Below are 13,001 nucleotides of genomic sequence, written 5' to 3'. Positions count from 1 at the left end.
GATGAGCACTAATTTTGGACTGGATCCCAGACTACCCCCACACATCAAATTCCTTTTGCCTTCTGTGGGAGCTGATGATGCATATCATATGAAAAATTGTCTCCAAACAGCTTTGGCAAACAAGCAGGCTGGACCGGGCCTATTTTTTCAGAGCATGCAGGAGTTAAATAAACAGAGTTTAAGTAACTTGCATAATTTAAGGCAGCAAGTCAGTAGAGACCAAAGAACTAAGTGCAGGAGAAAGAGAGAAAGAATGCCAAAATAGAATCACTTCCGTTTGTGAGTCAGAATACTAAACAGACTAAGAGAGCTGAGTGAATAAAGTCACTCATGAAAAGAAGTGTTCTAAACAAGGCTGCCACACTTGTAAATCTCAGCCAACATTTACTTACTGTCACCTTTTTCTAGAAACATGACAAACTGAATTTGTTTGGCTATGGCAAATACAGTAGAATGGCTTCCTGTTTCTGGCTGTGCTAAGAAAAACACATGATACAATAGAATATTATTTAGCAATAAAAAGAAATGAGGTATTTATAAATGCTACAGCATAGATAAATTTTGAAAGTTTTATACTAAGTGAAAGAAGTGAGTCACAACAGATCACATTTTATATGATCTCATTTACATGAAATGTCCAGAATTGATAAATTCATAGAGCCAGGAAATAGATTAGTAGTGGTAAAGGGCAGGGGAGGATGGGAAGGATGGCTAAGGGGAGAGGGGTTTCTTTGGGGCAAATGAATACATTCTTTAAATTTGTGGTGATGATTATACAACTCTATGAATATGCAAGACACCATTGACAGGTATAGTTTAAATGAGTGAATCATGTATGAATTAAGCCTCAATAAAGCTGTTCTAAAAAGGAAAAGACATGTTGAATTTTATGTTTTTGTATTGAGTAGCAACAGTTGGGAAATATCTCTGACCAGCCTTCTGAACGTTCATGGCATTCTGTATCTTTGCTTCACAGTATTTATCTCAGTTGTAAAATTATATTTATATTTATTTGTGATTATTTGATTGCCTGTTTCCCCCCACTGGACTGTGATGAGAACAGAAACTATGTGGTTTTCCTTTCTAATATACACCCAGCATCTAGTGGATGATATATAGTAGGTATACAAAACATATCTCATGTGAATGAACAAAGGCGGCAATAGATATATTTTATTAAGCACTTAAAATATTCCAGGGACTGTACTAGATTCTGAGGAATACAAAGATAAGCAAAACAAACATGGGTTTCTATCTTCATAGAGTTGGGGTCTAGGGGGAGAGATAAGCATTCATGAAATATTCACGCAAATAAATGTATGATTACAAATTGCATTAGGTGTTCTAAAGGAAAAGCACAAGATGCTACAACTGAATAATAAGGAGATCTGGCCTGGTTTTAGGAGTCAGAAAAGCCTTCTTTGATTAAATGACAGTTGAGCTGAGGCCTGAAGGAAATAGCCAGGCAAAAGCAAAAGGATGATGGGAACAGCATGGGTTGTGGGAAGCATAGGTACCAGGTCTTGTGGTAATGAGAATTCTGGGATATTGGAAGGACCTAAAGGAGGTCAGAAAGGCAGGAACACAATTAGGCTCAGTGAGCAAGGGGAGAAGTAGAGCAGGAACAGGCTGTTGAAGAAAGAAGACCAGACCATCTAAGGCCTCAAAGAGCAGGGCTTCTCAAACTTTAATGGAAGAGATCTTGTTAAAATGCGAATTCAGATGTACTAGGTCTGGGATGGGAACCAAGATTCTGCATTTCTAACAAGCTCCAGGGTCATACTTGAAGTAGCAAGGCTGTGGGCTATAATTATTCCAGGAGTGCTGGGAATCCACCACAGTGTTTTGAACAGGGATATGAGGAGATCAGATGGGACAAGAATATGGAGGTGGTTAGAAAAGACACAAGAAGATTCAATGCGACCAGATGGGGAACTATTTCCGTCATCCCGGTGAGAGCCAGAGGTGATGGAGAAAAGCAGTGGTGACTGAAGCCTTGCTTCAGAAAGCTCTATCCAGCATGCAGCAAGAACAGCTGAGAGAGGAAGGAACAGGAGCTAAGGAACAAGTTCTGTGAAGAGATGAACTAGGGGGAATGAAATGAATGGCCATCATGGAATCGAAGGTTCTAGGGGGGGAAATAGATAAAAATAGTAGGAGGGTGACACAATGCGACGTGCATTCTTCCAAGTACTTTAGCATATATGAACTCATGGCAGTTTTATGATACAGGGAGAGTTGTTTTTCCCATCTGACAGATGGGACAACCCAGGCACAGAGAAGTTCCATCACCATCCTCAGGTTACCCAGATATTTTGTGATGGAGCTGGGAATTCTGGTGTCACAGTAACCGCTACTCTATGTGGCATCTCAACTTCTTTTGAAAAACTGATTCAACAAATTCTAACAACTAATTTGAAGGTTGGGAGGCTTTGTGTCACTGGGAAATGATTAACCAAAGTAGAGGAACAAGGAGAAGAGGAATTCATTAACTGGAAAAGAATGAGATTTGGTTTAGATGTGTCAAGCACAACCTGAGAAGAGAGACAGCAGCAGATGAGTCAGGCTGGGTTGGGGAGAAAGGTCTGAGTTTGGGTGTACATTTCAAGGTAATATGCATGGCGGGGGGACTCTTGTGAATTCCAGAATGATTGCCGACCACACAGCCACTTGGTGTACTGGGAACAAGGACAGAGAGATCAGAGGAAGCAGGGATAAGGCAGCTGGGTAAAGACTTGGGAAGACAGGTCTGGCTCTTTAATCTGATCACATGTAACATCCAACAGAGGGAGGAGACACTAACCCCCACCTTGAAGGAGCATGTGGCCGGAGTAGAGTGGAAATCCCAGTTCTGACACGAGCATTCCCAGCACCTGGGGAAATATATCAAAGACAAGGGGAAGAAGATTGGGAAAAAGAAATACGGCTGGCAGGATTAAGCTCTCCCCAGCTGACTGGGATACAAGTCTGGGGTATAGGCTGGGATACCCTAAGATGTCCAGACTCTGAGCACCAGCGGAGCTGGCTGTAAGCTTCCTAGTGGAGGTAGATGCCTGGCCTGCTGGTGTGTCGCCAGTACCCAGGTTGTAATGGCCTGCTCAATATTTTGGGTCTGCCATGAAAGCAGAACCCCATTCAACCTCACCTCACCCCATCAGGTGAACGGGGCCCCTACTATCACAGCCTGGTGTGGGGAGCAGCTCACAAGTGGGATCCTGTCAAGGCCGGGACTTGTGGAGGTAAGAGTTTAGTGGGCATTGGTAAGACCACAGAGAAAGAACAGGTGTATACAAAGGAGAAAGAAAAATGCTGGGGCAGAGCTTTGCAGATCACTTATTTTAGGGCAAATGAAAGGAAGAGAACCACTGAGGCAGACTGAGAGGTAGTAAGCCATGACTTGGTCAGGACCCATGAAGTTAAAAACAAAAACACCACACATGAGAGTCACACAGGAAGACAGTGACCCAGACAGTATGAAAAAGCATTAAATATGAACTGATGATTTATTCTTTTGGGGGTCAGTACTTACCAGCCAGAGGCAGCCATTCTGGTACAGATCTGTATCACAGCTCCTAACTAAAAAATCTCCCCTCTCAGGCGCCTGGGTGACTCAGTTGGTTGGGCGACTGCCTTTGGCTCAGGTCATGATCCTGTAGTCCTGGGATCGAGTCCCACATCGGGCTACCAGCTCTGCAGGGAGTCTACTTCTCCCTCTGACCTCTCCTTCTTATGTTCTCTCTCTCTCTCTCAAATAAATAAATAAAATCTTTAAAAAGAAAGAAAAATCTCCCCCCCCCTTTCTTTTTCTACTGCAAAAAGGGACAGCTTAAGCCAGAAGTAAAGGAACAAAAAAACACAGCAAAACTGACCACAACATCCCCTGACACAGAGAACTACAGAGAAGACCCATTATAAGGACATTGTTGGGGCGCCTGGGTGACTCAGTTGTTAAGCGTCTGCCTTCGGCTCAGGCCAGGATCCCAGGGTCCTGGGATGGAGGCCCCACATCAGGCTTCCTGCTCAGTGAGAAGCCTGCTTCTTCCTCTCACACTCCCCCTGCTTCTGTTCCCACTCTTGTCTTTCTCTGTCAAGTAAATAAATAAAATGTTAAAAAAAATTTTAAAAAAAAGGACATTATTATGTGCTAGGTAATAATTGTAAAATGAAAGAGGATCCTCAAAAGACTGGGAAAAAGCAAAGGTGAACAGGGCGGTAGCAAGTAGAGAATGCTTAGGAGGTGGGGCTTGAGCTAGGGAAAGATTTGGTGAATCAGAAAGAACTGGTTACTTCCTTGTGGGGGGTGAGAGTGAATTGCCTGAGCCCAGGAGGAATAAACCTGCATATGAATGAATGAATGAATGAATGAGGCATCCATGAGGTAGGTTAAAGGAGCCTGCCCAGCTGGAAGGAGAGAGGCTTGGGATCTCTCTTGATGGCGTAATTGTAACAGCTAACATTGAGATGTTGAGGAGCCAGACAACCCACAATGTGATCCAAAGTGCCTGTCCCCAGGTGTCTTCTACCGTTGCCTATTGGATGTAGCATGGCTGTTTCAGAGAACCCGGCAGGGCCATGGAAGAGGTATTGACTGGCACTGAACTGAATCAAATCTACAACTGTAGAACACACAAGCTATTGTCAGCTCGCATGAAGCATTTATTTGAAGGATAGCAGATACACAGCAGGAAGATCCCAAGTCAAAGTGAGGAGAAGCAGGGAGATGAAGTCAGAGAAATGTACAGATGAGAGAACCATATGTGGGGACAGAAGAGGGTCAATGTCGTGTTGAACTCAAGAGGTGGGTGGGTTTGCTCTGAGCCTCGTTGGAGTCATGTGAGATGACTTGGCAGCAGCATCTCAGAGTAACAACTGAAATGAAAAAGTAATGACTTATATCCTTGTTTTCAGAAGTCTGTGACTTCACTTAACCAAATTCATACGGTGACCCTGTACTTTGAACTTTAGTGCTGTGTTACCCCGTTAAATGCTCCAATCAGCATAAAAACATGTTTTTAGTTCCCCATAGCCATTTTTGTTTTACAACATTTTGTTTCCTGATTAAAAAGCGATATAAATTCATTTTCATTGGAAAACATAAAGAGAACAAAGAAAACAAATTAACCACAATCCATCATTCATAAACGCTATCATGCTGTTGTTTTTCCATTTAGTGTTTATTTCTATACACTGTTTTCCCTTAATGAGATTTCCTTAGAAGATAATGCGGAATTCACACGTTTTCTCTTGCTTTTACACTTGAGATCCTATTGTAAGCATTTTCTTTGTTGTTATGTATTATCTGAAACCATTTTTAATGACCAGCTAACATACCATCAAAGGATCATGCCTTAATGTATTTAACAATTCTCTTGTTAATGTACAATTAGGTTGTTTCTAGTTTTTCACTAGTATAAAAACAACAAAACTAGGGGGCACCTGGGTGGCTCAGTGGGTTAAGCCTCTGCCTTCAGCTAAGGTCATGATCCCAGCGTCCTGGGATCGAGCCCCACATCGGGCTCTCTGCTCCGTGGGGAGCCTGCTTCTTCCTCTATCTTTGCCTGCTCTCTGCCTACTTGCGATCTCTGTCTGTCAAATAAATAGATAAAATCTTAAAAAAAAAAAAGAAAGAACTCTTAAAAAAAACTATTTCAATGCTCTTGTATTTTTCAAATATAATAGTCTTTTGGAAGACTTTGTTCATGGCAGCTTTATTGAGATATAATTCATACACTATGCAACTCACCTATTTAAAATGTACAATTCGGGGTGCCTGGGTGGCTCAGTTGTTAAGCGTCTACCTTTGGCTCAGGTCAGGATACCAGGGTCCTAGGATCGAGGCCAGCATCCGGCTCCCTGCTCTGCAGGAAGCCTGCTTCTCTCCCTCTCCCACTCCCCCTGATTGTACTCCCTCTTTCGCTGTGTCTCTCTCTGTCAAATAAATAAATAAAATCTTTAAAATATAGCAATTCTAAGGTTTTTAGTATAATCACAAATATGCACTAATTGTGTCTGTACTAAATTGGGAGATTCTGTTCAGCTCTGGATTAGCACAATTGGCATTTGGCCCAGCTCCAGGTTCACAAAACTAGCCAAGCCTTATTCTTACGGACCATTCCATCCTCCCGTGCTTTTCTCAGTAAAAACTGCACCTCTTCCAAGCAACTTATCTGCTGCCTTTGTATTTTCTCTTTACCTGCTAACTTGTACAACTAACTTTCTCTAACTGGCAATAATTTCACCAGGGACGGTTTGGAATGCAGTGGCCAGCTTGGGGGAAATTTTGACATGAGTGAGGTTGTTCATTTGAGAAGTGCCTTAGAACAAAAAGAAAATCTCTTGAGGAGATTGACTCGATTGTTAAGAGACAGAAAATTCTGTTTAACCATAGAAATATCCCCTTCTTTGTTTCTGGACTTCAAGAATTAATGAGACCACACGTTTTTAATTTGTGGCTTATTGAAGTTGTCAAGGAGTCAAGTTTCATCCAAACCAACTACATATCACTCTCTTTTGTGCGTGTATATATCAAACATTTATTTTTTTCTCTATCTAAACTTTCTTTCCCCTCCTTGCCGGGGAACATAATTAGCTTTTTACGAGAACAATTTCATATTTGACTGAAGCTGGTTACCTCATGTTTTTTCTGTTTCTTTTCTTCTCTTGGGAGACTTTAAAGATTAATTAATTTTAAAGATGCATTTGGTGGTTATGTGCTCACTAGAAGAATATAGCCCAGATAAGCAGTCAAAAGTATCTAAAAGAAAGAAAAAAATTATTAAACTGTTTCCACTTGTTGACACTAAAAAGTATGTTTACACACTCGCCTGCTTAACAGGTATGAGATAAGAAGAAAAGCCTTTAATTTTAAGATGAAAGAATAATTTTTGTCATGTTTGAGAGGCTTTAAAAATTAGTTTACCATATAAAAAATGTCAGCCCACCAGTTTGTTTTATTCAAGACCAGGGTTAAATTTCTTGTGATTCAAACTTCTTAAATTTTTTATCCTGGTTTTATGAATTAAGTTAATTATTACCATTTCCACAACTTGCTTTAAGTGAAAAGTTATATTATAAAATTGTACTCAACTAAATGGAATGATAATGAATGTTTGTTCAAAAGGTTTAATTTTATGAAATTCTTACAATACTACAAATGATAGGGATTTAATGTGTTAGCTATGTTATCATTTCCAGATTTTTAACTAACTTTAAAATCTTAGGCAAATCATTAATTTGATTAATAAATAATCTTTGGATGAACAGGTAGTTTCTAAAAGAAGAAACAGAGAGGGGTGTCTGGGTGGCCCAGTGGGTTAAGCCTCTGACTTCAGCTCAGGTCATGATTTCAGGATCCTGGGACTGAGCCCCTCATTGGGCTCCCTGCTCAGCGGGGAGTCTGCTTGTCCCTCTTGCTTTGCCCTTCTCCCTGTTTATGCTCTCTCTCTCTCAAATAAAAATATTTTTAACCCACTGAGCCACCCAGGTGCCCCTCTAAATAAAATATTTTTAAAAAATAAAAAAAGAAGAAACACATACAAACTGTTGGTCACTAAACATAATATTAAGTTACCTTTATTGCTTAAATTGACACTAGATTAACAAAATATGCAAATATTTTTAGATGATACACACACAATTTATTTTTGCCCCTTAATTTTTTTTTTTTTTAGATTTTATTTATTTATTTATTTGACAGATCACAAGTAGGCAGAGAGAATGAGGAAGAAGCAGATTCCTCACCAAGCAGAGAACCTGATGCAGGTCTTGATCCCAGGACCCTGGGATCATGACCTGAGCTGAAGGCAGAGGCTTAAACCCACTGAGCCATCCAGGTGCCCCGTCCCTTAAATTTTTTATTTTATTTTTTAATTAACATTTAATGTATTATTTGTTTCTGGGGTACAGGTCTGTGAAACCTCCTCAAATTTGTTAAAATTATATGAAATACTGAAGGAGAAAAAAATAGATAAACAGTATTTGGTTTTCAATTCCCTAGTTTTCTTTTGTGTCTGAAGAAAAGAAATGTTGGTTACTTTGGTTAAATGTGACCATATAGATGTTTAATTACACTAGATACAATAATATTTTAAAATATAAATAGGCACAGTGATAATGCATATGCTTTTCTGGTTTTATTTTGTAAGATTTTTATTTACTTATTTGACAGAGAGATAGAGGTAGAGAGCACAAGTAGGCAGAATGGCAGGCAGAAGTAGAGGGAGAAGCAGGCTCTCCACTGAGCCTGATGTGGAGCTCAATGCCAGGACCCTGGGATCATGACCCAAACGGAAGACAGCTGCTTAACTCACTGAGCCACCCAGGTGCACCATGTTTTCCTTTTTTTTAAGGAACTTATAGTTTATTAAGAGGGTAAATTTACTACGATATACTTACTTTATTACTAAGTTAATTATATTTTAAAACTATAGTTAAATGCTTCAAGTCAATACCTATTTGCATATTCATATATTTGTATATGAATGTGGGAATGAGTACATATAAAGATGTATCAATAAGTCCTTTACTGCAGATTGTTATGTGAATAATATCAAAGGAGTAATATTAGAATTTGGATCTTTTTTTCTACAAAATGAGTACTTTGTTTTATGTACAAATCATTGAGGTCATCAAATTATTCTACTCACACTTGGCGCTTCCTGACGTAGTCATAAGTCACTTTTTGAGTCCCTACTTTTGGGGTGCCTGGTTGGCTCAGTCAGTAGAGCATGTGACTCTTGATCTTAAGATTATAAGTTCAAGCCCCACGTTGGGTTCGGAGTCTACTTGAAATAAATCTTAAAAAAAAAAAAAAAAAAGAGTCCTTACTTCTAAAAAAAGGAAAATTCCTAGAAATTATTTATTGCTTTGTTTTCACAACTTTGCTGCAAATTGTTAGCCTTCAGATATTTATTAATATGTCTCTTTTAATCATTCTTGATGTTGCCTTTTAAAATTCAAGCCTCAAATTCTGAATAATAAAACTGCTAAGATGCCTTTTATGATGAACTCTCTTTCAGATTCCTAAATAAGAGAAAGAGTTGCTCCATCCCACTATAAAAGAAAGGAAAATAGGAATAAACAGGTTTGTCTAAAATTCTCCAAATTATACTTAATTTGTAACCTGTATGAGAGGTTTTTTCTTTTTTTCATTCTTTCTTTCCTTTTTTTTTTTTTTTGTCAGACTTAGGATGAAAAAGAAAAACCTGACACTAAAAAGAGAGTTTATCTTCTTGGGCAAATTATACTTAAGTAAAATATCTTTCTTAAATACAAACACATGTGATTGTGTACTTTCTAGGATTGTATACTTCTCAAGTTTTTATTATAAAGACTGTTATAAAAACTATCGAAATGTGTTTTCCAGAATTCTAGATTCACAATTTGTATTTCCCTTTTTGTTGATGCAAAGTCTGAATAAACACTAGTAGTATTAATTCAAATACCTGGTAATCTTCAGAGACCTATTGCTTATTTCAGTCTTTTACTGAGTAACCAAAATATAACTGCCTTGTCTGAAAATGTGACAGCAACAGCAAAATGTGTACAAATTTCAACTGATTTTGTTTTAAGGTCTCCACTAAACATAATGGTTCCCATGCTATACAAACTCTTCTTTTTATTTTTTTTTCCCCAGACTCTTCTATTGATAGAAAATGTTCATCACTTTTCAGCTGGTCACCACCTAATTTTTTTTTAAAGATTTATTTATCTGACAGACAGAGATCACAGGTAGGCAGAGAGGCAGTCAGAGAGAGAGGAAGGGAAGCAGGCTCCCTGCTGAGCAGAGAGCCCGATGTGGGGCTCGATTCCAGGACCCTGAGATCATGACCTGAGCCGAAGGCAGAGGCTTTAACCCACTGAACCACCCAGGTGCCCCACCACCTAATTTTTAAAACAAAACTGTGCTGCCCTTTCCATATCACTGCAACACTAACATAGCCACTGTCCTTCCTTTCCATGGAAAAAGAAAATCCTGTGATGACTTAATCCCTACCACAGAACTTTCCTGGTCCCTTACAGACCTTGTAGAGACTTCCTTGCATATCCCTGACATAATTTTGTAATTGTTTATACTTAAACTAAAAATTGCCAAAGAGGTGAGGCTATCACAGACTTGAATTGACCCTGGAAATTCAAGCTTCTCCCAGAAATGAAACAAGTTCAGTGGCCATATTTGTTGCTCTTTCCCAAGCCTGTCAACAAACAAACCATAAAATATTTGAACTGATAGTGGACATTGTTTGGGTTAGCCTATAATTTCAAAATGCTTTAGAAACAAAGAGATCTCCTGACCCTTATAAAGAGATTCTCCAGGAACCCTTATAAAATGGATTGTGAAAGAAAGAACCTTGAGATGTTTAGGTAGCGCCTAAAGAGATAGCCACAATAAAAGGGAGAATTTAACAAAATCCTTCATGGCATTACTCACAATAGCTGAGAGAAATTAGCCATGGTATAAAGCCAGCAACAATGGGGTAATTTTAAGAATTGTGAATGTTTCTTTCTTTTTTTTTTTTTTAAGATTTTATTTATTTATTTGAGACAGAAATCAAAGTAGACAGAGAGGCATGCAGAGAGAGAGGAGGAAGCAGGCTCCCCGCTGAGCAGAGAGCCTGATGCGGGGCTCGATCCCACAACCCTGGGATCATGACCTGAGCCAAAGGCAGAGGCTTTAACCCACTGAGCCACCCAGGCGCCCCAAGAATTGTGAATGTTTCTAATGTATCTCCTATTTGTCAAATATTTATAGCTCATTCTTTCATTTCCTTTTGGACTTTGCTCAAATATAACCTCATGCGTGAAGTCTTTCGTGATTACCTTATATGAAATAAATGAGAACCTTCTCCTTCCCCATCCTGCTTAGTATTACCTTATAGCAGTTTGTCTATTACTTGTTTTTTGCAGTAGAATTATTATTATTATTATTTCCAGTGCCTACAGATGTCTAGTACATAATTGGCATTGAATAAGTGTTTGTTAAATACATAAAATATACCTTCCCAGACTTGTATGATTTAGTCATTCAACAAATGGTACCTTTTCTCTTTTAAGCACTATGCTGCGATCTGATGATGCACAGTGAGGTTACAGTCTAGTCAGAGGCAAATAATAAGTAAATTGACCATTAAAGCACAGGATAATGAAGGCTATGAAAGGTGGAAGTCCTGGACACTTGGGACAGGTGGGACCCTATAGCAGACTCATGTGATCCAGTTTCAAGGGAATCAGGGAAGGCTTCTTGGAGGAAATACTGTTCTAACAAAGACACAAAAGACAGGAGTTAACTCGGGTGGGAAATGAGGAGAGTCAAGAGTGTTTCATTCTTGGAAAAGGGTGAATAGTGAGAGTATTTGCCAGGCTGAAGACTCACCCTCCCCAAAGGCTCTGATCTGTTTCGTGTATTCAAGTCTTTGCCTGTGTTGTTCCCTCTGCTGGGAACGGTTGGAATGCCACCTATTTACCACACAGTCACTTCTAAATCCTGAAAAACCGTTGGCTGTGTGGCTTCTCTTGCCTCACAAAAGCCAAAATAATCACTTTCTTCTTTGTCCTATCCCTATAATCAGTGAGTGTTTTCCTCTGTTCCAACCCTTGGCAATGTTAGATGGAATTCCTTAGAGAACAGAAAACATGTTTCAGTGTACTTTGTATCATTCAGCAGTAGGCACAGTAAAGGGCCTGGCAGAGAGTAATGCACTCACTAAATATTTGTTGAATGAATGAATGAGTGAATAATTAGTTCTGTTTCTGAATGTCATTTCCTGATTCTGTTACTTTGAGGAGTAATGACTGGAAAATCCAATGACCATCCTACATCAGAAAAGGAATGACTGCAGAGTGAAAATTAATATAGACAAAGATCTATTGGTATATCTATTCTGCCTATCTATCTATCCATTCATCCATCCATCTATCCATGTTCTAGCTGTTGTTTAACTAGTAAAAGAGGTGAAGAACCACAAATATGTCTTATTCCATAAACTTGTTAATATATGTCTTCCATCAGTTCTGTGAAAACATCTGTGTTCTGTGAGACAGGGCTTACATTCAGGATATTTATTAGGGACCACCTTTTTTTAAAAAAAAGATTATTTATTTGGTAGAGAGAGCAGAGAGAGAGAGAGCAAGCGTGGGCAAGAGTTGGGGGGAGGAACAGAGGGGTGAGGAAAGCAGGCTTCTGGCTGAGCAGGGAGCCTGAGGCAGGGCTCCATCCCAGGACCCTGAGATCATTACCTGAGCCGAAGGCAACCACTTAACTACCTGAGCCAGCCAGGTGCCCCAGGGACCACTTTTCTGTTGGACGTGAGGATGCAGGATTGGAGAGAGAACTGTGACGTAGGCTCCCCAAAGCCTCAGGAAATGCCACAGGGAGTCCTTGAGCACATATGAGCTCAATCGGAGTTCTCCCACAGAGACCTGAAATATACCAAGAATGCTGTCAGTTTATCAATAGTTGGATGGAAGGGTCTGTGCTTGGACGTGGCAAAAGTTTAGGGAAACCCTGATAGGAGTGACAGCTGGTCACCAAATTATGAGCAGCCTGGGCAGCAAGTCCTTCCCTGAAGACCTCTGGGTCCACTGCAGTATTATTCCTTAAATACCCTATCACGATATCAAATGATATAGATTATATTCAAATTTCCCTAACAAGAATGTGTCTATTTAAAAAGATGTGGAAAGTGACAAAGATGCATGATGGAAATCAGTATGTCGGAAAGATACTGTGTGGCTTCTCATTTTTCTCAGAGACATTATTGGAATTTGAAGTATTGCCATGTAGCTTGCTTTCTTAAAGTTTGGTGGGCAATGCTTTTATCCCCGAATTTTGGTTTACTTTGTCCCAAAAGTAAATTTCCATGGTAGATTGCAGATCATTCTCTCCTTTGAGGTATTGTGAATTTCACATTTTCCATCCCTTTTCCATGACATCAGGAGCCAAGTATCCAAACAAATTTCACTTAAACTGATTCATATGGTGACTCTGTACTTTGAAGTTTAGT

This window comes from Mustela nigripes, chromosome 7 (assembly GCF_022355385.1).
Source record: "Mustela nigripes isolate SB6536 chromosome 7, MUSNIG.SB6536, whole genome shotgun sequence".
Taxonomy (NCBI): Eukaryota; Metazoa; Chordata; class Mammalia; order Carnivora; family Mustelidae; genus Mustela; species Mustela nigripes.
The sequence above is the reverse complement of the archived record's forward strand: the minus strand, read 5'-3'. Positions refer to the sequence as shown.